This window comes from Limulus polyphemus, unplaced genomic scaffold (genome assembly GCF_000517525.1).
Source record: "Limulus polyphemus unplaced genomic scaffold, Limulus_polyphemus-2.1.2 Scaffold5682, whole genome shotgun sequence".
NCBI lineage: Eukaryota > Metazoa > Arthropoda > Merostomata > Xiphosura > Limulidae > Limulus > Limulus polyphemus.
The window spans coordinates 35,260-45,961 of record NW_013671292.1 but is presented as its reverse complement, the minus strand read 5'-3'; the positions used below and the strand labels follow the sequence as shown (position 1 = coordinate 45,961).

The window sequence follows — 10,702 nt, the reverse complement described above, 5'->3', positions numbered from 1 at the left end:
ACGCGATGACTCTCACTTCTAATGCTGAATAACTTTTCTAATACTGAGCTGAGTGACTAACTCATGACTCAGTAACTTCTTATTGACAATCATCTCAATCAATCAGTGATCACTGATATTTATATTCTACTCTTAGTTTTACATAGCCCAAGAAGCTTCTGTATTCTTAACTTGATCATGAACTTACTAGGTATTGTACCATCATCGGGATTAGCAGCTCTCTCTAGCTATTCAGTTTAACTTATAATGTAAAATCATGTTACAAGTAGTTGAAACTAAAGTTAGAACTGATCGAAAGTATGTGAATTAAACTACACTGGATCTTTTCAAGTTTAATGTAAGTTCGTGCTCGTTTCATTGACAATAATATTATATCGACTTTCTTTTGTTGCAGGTACTTATTTTTTGATATTCGAAGGGAGCGCCAACTAATGGAGATATGAATACCAAACGTATGTGTAGCATCAACAAAATCAGAGACATTCAGCCTCAACAGGTCGAAGTGGCTGAACAATATAATGTTCTGAAGGAGATCGGGTCAGGAGACTATGGGAAGGTCATGTTGGCTATTCACAGAGGGACAGCAAAGGAATTGGCGTTAAAAGCGGTCCCCAAACTGACAACTACCCTTAAGGAGTTCCAAATAGAGTTCCATTACAGTTATTTCTTATCTCCACATATTAATATTCTAGATACTTACGATGTGGCTTTCGAAACATCAGATCATTATTATTTTGCACAAGAGGTGGCGCCACACGGGGATATGTGGCAAGTGATCGAAAAACAAAATGGGATGGGTGAACAAGATGTGAAAACCATTGTTAGACAGGTGACCTCAGCACTGGAATTCATGCACAGTAAAGATTTGGTGCACCGTGACTTCAGAGCAGAGAATATTTTAATTTTCCAGCCAGACTACTCAAAGGTCAAGCTTACAGACTTTGGGTTAACGAGGGTTGCTGGAACTTTAGTAAAGAAGCGCACGCGTTCTCTACCAACGTGTCCACCCGAAATTTGGGAAGCAGTTCATCTGGAGGGTTACAATGTGGAAATTGGTTCTGATGTGTGGCAGATGGGCATGCTTCTGATTGCCGCGTTAACCGGCAAATTTCCTTGGGAAAAAGCAGACATAACTGATTCTAATTTCACGGAATTCGTTCAATGGCAAAAGAGAAAAAGCACTCGCACTCCGAAAGAGCTAAAACGTTTCTCCCCGAGATTTTTGCGACTTCTCCGACGTCTTATGGACCCTAAGCCGTCAAAAAGATACCCTATTGAGGAAGTATACAAGTATTTAAAAGATAGGTGGGTGTTCTCACGAAATCCCACCAACAGAACATTAGACACACCTGAACAAAGTGTTGTAAAAGAGGATCATATGGGAGAGCTTTTGTCCACCTTCAGTTTGGAGACAAGGGATGCAACTAACAGCAAGTATCATTAGAACTTTGAAGGCTGTTTAAGTTATCAGGATCAATTCATTAACTCATATCTTCGTTTGAAGGATTGAACTCATTTTATAGGATATGAGAGAAACAAAAAAAATCAGAATTATAAAAATTATCGATGTTGTTAGGATAATTTATATTCCAATCAAAAAAGATTTTCTCTGGCAAAAAAAAAGACATGAAACTGAACACAATGAATGTATGTCAGGAGCTATGAAAATGTGGTTAAATACGTGAAAATAAGACATTTCCGAGAGAAAGGAACAAAAAATTCACAGTCAACTGAAAGAATATTATAATCAGACTGAGCACATAGTAGAATTGAACAAGAATAATACAGTAATGTTGACAGACGAAATGTAAACGACTAAGATATAATTTATATTCAATTACATGGAAATGGAAAGACTGTATAGTCCAGTGCAAGTACATTATTTTGGCATGCTTTAGCTTACCAATGGGTATGACCTAATGTTTGGTGTACTGGACTGCGGACTGGAAAGTATACAGGTTCGCACCGTGTTGCAGCTGTTGAATGCTCTCCACACTTTCAGCTGTGGGTGCGTTATAAGAATGACAGTCAGTCCTATTATTTGGTTTAAAGCCGAGCAAAAGTTTTTGGTCAGTAGCTCAAAATTAGAATCAACTCTACCTGAACCATTGGCGTCTCTGACATGGTCATTTGTCCAATATCTGCATAAGTTGCCGTTTAGATTGAAAATACCTATACCACTTTCCAAATCTATCCTACCAACATATACCAAAATCCTACTGCAATCAGAATTCGACACAACTATATTTGTTTTAAATGATATACCAAAATCCTACTGCAATCAGAATTCGACACAACTATATTTGTTTTAAATGATTGAAGTAGTGGAGTCATTATTCATTTTTCCTATTCGAACTTTTTTATATGTAACGTATTTCCTTGCAGTTAATATCATATTTTACATTTTAGAAAATAAACTAACGTGTCTTTATTGGAAATTGTAGATCTGGTCAAATGCTGTTAAATGTTTTACGTGTTCAAGAAAGTATGAGTACAATATATAAATACATTGTTTGTTTGTTTGTTATGAATTTCGCGCAAAGCTACACGAGGGCTATCTGCGCTAGCCGTCCCTAATTTAGCAGTGTAAGACTAGGGAGAATTCAGTTAGTCATCACCACCCACCGCCAACTCTTGGGCTACTCTTTTACCAACGAATAGTGGGATTGATCGTCACATTATAAATAGTTTTAGAATGATTGTTTGTTATGGATAGTAATTATTAGCTAAAAATTAAAACATGACAGTGATTAAATATAACTCTTTGGACTAATGTTGAGTATCAATGGAATTAAATATTAAACACTGATAAAGCTAAACTTGAATGAGTTAAGATTTTTTTTTAAATAATCCAAAACAGATTGAAATGTGAAGATCATGTCGAACTAAAATAATTTTCGAGGATAATTTAAACAAATAAAATTTTTGGAATATTACTATATAAGTTGTCATAACTCATATGATTATAAAATTGTTTAGCTCTTTATGCATTTCGATACCCATAAATGATCCTCAGTATCGTTTTTTGTTTCTTGAACGACACGTTACATGCAAGATTTTTATCAGGATTCTGGCTTGAGAAATTTATCCTTTTTGGGTTAATGAAAATTGTGCGAAATAAACGAAAAAAGAGAAAAAAAAAGCATTCCGAATACTACTATGTTTATTTTATCTCAGCCGACCTAATGAGCTCTGGAATTGAGCGATACGCGTCGTCGGCAATCGATATGGTGGAGATAGTGTGGTTGAAATATTACACAGGCCTACGATGATTTTATTATCTTGATATTTTTACATGTTCTACAGTAATTCCTGTACGCTGAATCGAAAAATGATATCCATTTTTCTCCATCACATACAGAATTTTTACAAAACGTCATAACGCAATACGTAAAAGAAAGACCACAACACGTAATTTTTATACTAAAAGACCTAGATTTCACAAAAACATCAGGATTAATGAGGATACATATTCTTTTGACGTCAATGTTCTTCCCCTTTTCATCAGTGTGTTTGTATTTTTGTTAACAAACATAATAATAAAAAAGTTCATTGTGGTAAACGAAATAATAATTTGATCTAAGTAAGGTTTTTTTTCTTTTAGATTTTCCCTCCAGTGGCTCAGCGGTATGTCTGCGGACGTACAACGTTAGAAACCTGGTTTCGATACCCGTGGTGGGCAGAGCACAGATAGCCCATTGTGTAGCTTTGTGCTTAACTAGGATCCGTCTTTTCGACTTGTAAAAAAGTCCGTATGTGATAGAAAAAAAACGAATATTATTTTCGAAATCTGCTTAGCTGAAATATGGAAAATACGTTATTAAAACCACAACAACTTTTATGAAGTTTAAATTCGCAGGCCTGTGTTTTCTTCTTGAAAAAGCCTATGGACGGAATAAAGAGTGTAATGTTTAAAAATACACAAAGATTAATACTGTTGTCTTTGTAAAAATTCAATTGATCATCACCACGCTTCGCCAGAAAATGGTATTGAAACATAATCAAAAGAAATTTTATGTTTCTGTTAAATAAAGATATTACTTAAGTGTTTCAACACCAAGATCACGGTATCTTAACTTAGAAGCTTTAAGTCCAGAACAGTTGCATCATGTCTCATTTACTTCGGTTCAGAAATATTGATTTTACATCGACTTTAGTTTCAAGTAACTTTAAAATATTAATATCTTCTATGGGATTAAATTACTTTTATGCCTAAAGCTTAATAGTTTTGTTCATGAAATAAAATTAAGCAAATTTTGTTTGTTTGTAGTTAAGCACAAAGCTACACAATGGGCTATCTATGATCTGCCCACCACGAGTATCGAAACCCGGTTTCTATCGTTATAAGCCCGCAGACTTACCGCTGTGCCACTAGGGGGCAGCACATTTTGTACTCCAAGTATAGTCTATTGATTTTGTCAAGTTAAACTGCTCATAATAATTTTATATTGGGTACTATTAGTAAACTGAACAGTGTTGGAGAATATATCATTTAATAACGGTGAGACTTTGTAATTCTGAAACGTCACCAATTGAACAATATGTTGAAATTTTTGTTGACTGTAATGTTAAAAGCACAACAAACACAAATCAAATCAAGACGTAAACCGGCAGACAAGAACAATAAGGCTATGGTCGCAGTGAATGTATAGTAAAGTCAAGCAAGAATAATACAAGATTTTCTTACGTTACGCATATATCATCTTTGGTTTATTATATATCTTGTACTTGCTTTACAGGGAAATTATCCACGTATTTAGTAATCGTACGTTATTTAAGCGTTTTAACAGAAGATATTGCAGGTAGTTAACATTCTCCTTAATCGCTTATAAAATTGTTATAATTAACAAGTAATACAGCGTAATGAACGAGCATCCTGATATTTCGAACGTTTCACTAATCATCAGTCCAGAAATTTTCAATGGCTCCACTGAAGGTAAAGGTAAGTTTTATAATAGCTCGCGACATTTTAAATCAACACAAAATGACGAGACACATTAGTTGTTAATAGTAATGATACAAAATTAGAAAACAACTTCTTAGTTACAGTGATTTACACGGTCAAACTGATGTCTCTAAAGACATATATAAATTCCTGATATTTCAACCTCTTAAAACAAAATAAACCCCATTATTCAATACATAACTTAAATGGACAGGTCAAAGGCCCCAAGATACAGACATGGTCATCCCTGATTTAGAACTGCTTACCAAGAGAGGGGTGTGGGGAGGGATGGACAGTTAGCAATAGCATACGCCGCCTATGCAGCCAGCAGGGTTGACTACCACAGTTACAATGCTCCAAAAGCTGAAAGAGCGGGACGGTACCACGGTTCGAACTCAGGTTCGTGGCCCAAATGATGTTTGCCTGTATAACTCCAAAGTTCGATAAGTCTGTAAAGCGTAAGTGACCTTTATAAGAAGGAGGTTCACCTTTACAAAGTGCCAACATTTATCAACGTATTGTTAATCCGGCAGTGACACTTGTCTCTCGCGACTTTAGTATTATTGAAATATATAACATGAAGTACAATGTTTGTTCTCTCACAAGACAACTTGTAACATCCATAGATATTTTCTGTAGTTTAAATTTCTCATACCTCACTGTCAGATATAGATAAATATGTTTTTGTTTTCCTTTTCAAATTTCCTGTAAAACTAACACCATTTTCTCTTATCTCATAAAAAGTCACTAGATATTAAAGTAATTATGTACAATATGGTTTGGGTTTTGTTTTCAATTACACGAGGGCTATCTGCACTAAACGTCCCTAATTTAACCGTGATAGACTAGAGGGAAGGCAGCTAGTCATCACCACCCACCGCCAACTTATTGGGATACTCTTTTTTTTACAAACGAATAATGGGATTGACCGTCACATTTTAACGCCTCCACAGCTAATAGAGCAAACATTTTTGGTGAAGGGATTCAAACCCTCGACCCGCAGAATGCGAGCCGAGCGCCCTAACTACAAAGTCACGCGAGACCGCAGAGAATGCAGTAAGTTTGTTTGTGACCATCCTGGTTTGTTTACATGCTTGTCAATAGAGGACGCTCATCCTGGTTTGTTTACATGCTTGTTAATAGAGGACGCTCATCCTGGTTTGTTTACATGCTTGTTAATAGAGACCGCTACAAGGCATAATAATTATTATAAAACATTCACCGTTGATTGCTTGTAATTAAGCACAAAGCTATACAATGGATTACCTGTGCTCTGCCCAACACGGGTATCGAAACCGGGTTTCTAGCGTTGTAAGTCTGCAGACATACCGTTGTGCCACTGGGGGCAAAACATTCACCTACTTGTCTATTGAGTCTACTCGAACAGATGTAATGATATTTACCTTTAGAATTTCTTGACGGTTTAAGTTTTATCAAAAAAATGATCATATTAACCAAACCTTTACTCCTAAGTGACCTTCCCCCCACTGGCTCAGCGAAAACTGTGAGACTTATCATGCTAAAAATCGGGGTTTGATACCGGCAAAGAACAGATAACTCATTATGTGGCTTTGTGCTTAACAACAACAACAACAAGACGAAAAAATCGAAACAATAATGCAAGAAATTAGGGAAAATTAAAAGTCCTGAGGGGAAAATATTAATCTATTTCTTAACTAGTTGTTGTTGTTTTTTAAATTTGTTAGTGTTCGAAACCCAAAACTTGTATTATTTTGTGCATTTTGAAAAGCTTTTAAATGTCAGTAATGAAATATATATTCTCTCTCTCTCTATTTTTTTTATTTAAAGAAAGAAGATCTACATTTTTCTGTAAGTTTTTCATCATCTATGTGTGTTGTTTTCTTTTCTTTGTTTGAATTTACGCACAAAGCTACACAATGGGCTATCTGTGCTCTGCCCATCACGGGTATCGAAACCCGGTTTCTAGCGTTGTAAGTCCGCAGACATACCACTGTGCTACTGGTGGGGGGGGGGGGCTCAACTATGTGATAACTTTACTTACCTGGCACTCTTTTTTTATGTTCCTGTATTTTTATGCTTATAGTCTATAAGAAAGTGTAAAGAAAGTAAAATTTTGTTAAAACGTAATATTACCATCATTACTTTAAAATTCTCCTCTTTTAGTGACTACGGAAATGACTGCGAAATATTATTGAATTCACAAATAATTAATTTTCTAATCTAATTTGAATACTTTGGTATTGTTTTATATGCGTCAACTGCTCGAAACATTTGACTATAATTGCATTGCTGGAAGCCTAAAAAAATAAAAAATAAATATAAGTAAACAATAACTCAAGTTCGCCTGAAGACCAATGCGGTTAAGCCTCGTTCCAAATGTGTTTTGGGAAAACTTTTAATAATGCGCTAATGTTTGAATTCTCATTTACTTCATGTTCATTTATCAAATGCCCCCCCCCCCCCAGTGGTACAGATGTGTGTCTGTGGACTTACAACGCTAGCATCCGGGTTTCGATACCCGTGTTGGGTAGAGTACAGATAGCCCATTGTGTAGCTTTGTGCTTAATTACAAACAAACAAACATTTATCAAATTTCCTTTGTCAAGTTGTAATCATCGTTATAAAGAATTATCCTGCAAGGTTAAGTTGTAACCATCGTTATAAAGAATTATCCTGCAAGGTTAAGTTGTCAAGTTGTAATCATCGTTATAAAGAATTATCCTGCAAGGTTAAGTTGGCCAGTTATAATCATCGTTATAAAGAATTATCCTACAAGGTTAAGTTGTCAAGTTGTAATCATCGTTATAAAGAATTATCCTGCAAGGTTAAGTTGTAACCATCGTTATAGAGAATTATCCTGCAAGGTTAAGTTGTAACCATCGTTATAAAGAATTATCCTGCAAGGTTAAGTTGTAACCATCGTTATAAAGAATTATCCTGCAAGGTTAAGTTGTAACCATCGTTATAAAGAATTATCCTGCAAGGTTAAGTTGTAACCATCGTTATAGAGAATTATCCTGCAAGGTTAAGTTGTCAAGTTGTAACCATCGTTATAGAGGATTATCCTGCAAGGTTAAGTTGTCAAGTTGTAACCATCGTTATAAAGAATTATCCTGCAAGGTTAAGTTGTCAAGTTGTAACCATCGTTATAGAGGATTATCCTGCAAGGTTAAGTTGTCAAGTTGTAACCATCGTTATAAAGAATTATCCTGCAAGGTTAAGTAAATTACGATTAATAAATCACCAACTTTAATACACGTTTTTTTTTATTGTTGTTAAACGCGAAGCTACACAGAGGTGGCTATCTTCGCTGTGCCCTCCATGAATATCGAAACCCGACTTTTAGCATTTTAAACTATCAGACTTACCGCTATAATACGAATTCTAAAAGCTATGGGCCTGGGATGGCCTGATGATTAGGGCGCTCGAATCGTAATCTGCGTGTGTCCTGAATTCGAATCCCCGTCCCATCGAACATGCTCGCCCTTTCAGCCGTTGGAGCGTTATACTGTGACGGACAATCCTACTATTCGTTGGGTAAAATAGTAGCCTCAAAAGGTGGTGGTGGGTGTTCTTGTCTAGCTGCCTTTTTTCTAGTCTATCACTGCCAAAATAGGAACGGCTAGAGCAGATAGCCCTCAAGTAGCCTTGAACGAAATTTAAAACAAACCAAGCTAAAAGTTATGCTTGGTTCTCCTACATCGCCGTTAGAGGGAGTTTGCAACATAATGAGATTATTACATTTTTTAGATTTCTGTACAAAAGTATATTTTCTTCTTTTTTTTTTGAGATACACATGGATTTACAGAGTCAGTGGTGTATGGAAAGCTAGAAGTTTCTAATTTCATATCGTAAATATAATAGTATAGTGTCAGTAAAATAATATTTCGTTTCTTTTTGCTTGAACATATATTGTAGCGTTAACCAAATAATAACATGACACAGATGGCGTCTATTTTTTTCTTGCTTTTGAATACATTAGATTTCTACATATTATCTCAAAAATTTTGGACTTTACGGAAGAAGACTACCAGGGTTCGAACGTTGGTCATCGTGACAACAGACCAGTGCTAAACCACATAGGTTAACAATTACCTGAATATTATACCCCTATATGTGTATAAGTATATGTATGTTTTTATTTATGGTAACTCCCAACTGGCGCTTCTTAATATCGTCTTCGCACTGTCGCTTTAAATTGTTGTGACGTTGTTCTTTCGTTGGGTAGGTTCTTTTGTATTATTATGTGCAAATGAAGCCATATCCAGTGCCCGTAACTAGTACAAATACGTTTATTTATTTCTTAACGTTTCTACAAACTGCCTCCACTTAGACACTGTTGTAAATTATAGGCCTACGTCTGCAAATAATGTTCAAACGGAAATACCTCGCTAATTGTACTATGATTAACGTCAAAATAAACTTGTACAATCTGATGGCTAATCGATCGAGTAAAGTGAATGTTCGCAATAACTAACACTGATCCGAATACTTTACTGGCACTCTACTACTGAGAATAAGACAGACTGTTTCACTGTTAACCTTGTTTCTAGTTTATTTGCAAAGCCACATTAGGTTATCTGCTTTGTCCACCGCGGGTACTCGAGCCCCAGATTTTAGAATTATAAGTCCGTGGGACCCTTGTATCTAGATACTTCGCAAAGTTACTAAATTTTCCCGACGTCACCTAGAACATTCTAAGCCTACCTCCACAAACTTACTTGACCTAAACGTCACGCACCAACTAGCTAACATCCGAATTACTACATTGAAAATATATCCCACACCAAAAATTCCATTATCGGTTTATAGTTTATAAGAGGAGCCCCCCCTCCCCCTGTACGTGTTACATAAAACACCGCTATAAGGATGTCTTAGTTAAAAGAGAGAAAAGTGTTAATGTGTAAGTTGCAATCAATATTAAGATTAATATTGTTTTACTTTCGGACCTTCATATACTTAACGACTCCAAACATTTCTGTGATCTAAGCAGATAAAGATATTTAACAGTTTTTCAGTTGAAGTTTGACCTGTGAGTTATTCATAGCTCTTTTAAACGTAAGACCGAAGTGTATTTAATACACATGTTACCTTTTTTACTTCTTTAACATGCTACATTTATTACTTCTGTAACATGTTACATGTTACTTCTGCTTGACAGAACAGTTTTTTTATTCGGTTGGAGAGAAGTATAGTTTTTTTTACGTCATAGTTTTACTCAAATATTTAAGGAGACCAAAAGTAAATAAAAAATGTCATATTTCATTATATATTTAAAACATTCGTGATATTAAGAATGTTATTACGATAGAATGAAACCAGGCAGTTAGGGTTGAATTTATTATGATTCACACAATTTTCTTTTCAAACAAAATTTACAAACTTGGACTATATATATATATATATATATGAACCGAATAATTTAATAAAAGGTACATCTACAAATTAGAAAAACACAAATAATAAAATACTATGTTTCCGCCTTGGAAAATGTTTCAGAAATGTAAATTATAGTATTATTAGAAATCTTACCCCAAAAATGTGAAACGACAACAACAACAAAGCAGATGATAAATATCTGACAGATTTGGTTAGAACTTATTAGTCTAAAGAGCTTGGAGCGATACTGGGAAACAGATGATAAATATCTGACAGATTTGGTTAGAACTTATTAGTCTAAAGAGCTTGGAGCGATACGGGGAAACAGATGATAAATATCTGACAGATTTGGTTAGAACTTATTAGTCTAAAGAGCTTGGAGCGATACGGGGAACA

At 35.2% G+C, this 10,702-nt stretch overlaps 1 pseudogene; it reads left to right on the top strand.

The window, feature by feature from the left end:
- The first annotated feature begins 399 nt into the window (after positions 1–399).
- Positions 400–2,438, top strand: LOC106472865 (annotated as a pseudogene).
- The last annotated feature ends 8,264 nt before the right edge of the window (positions 2,439–10,702 follow it).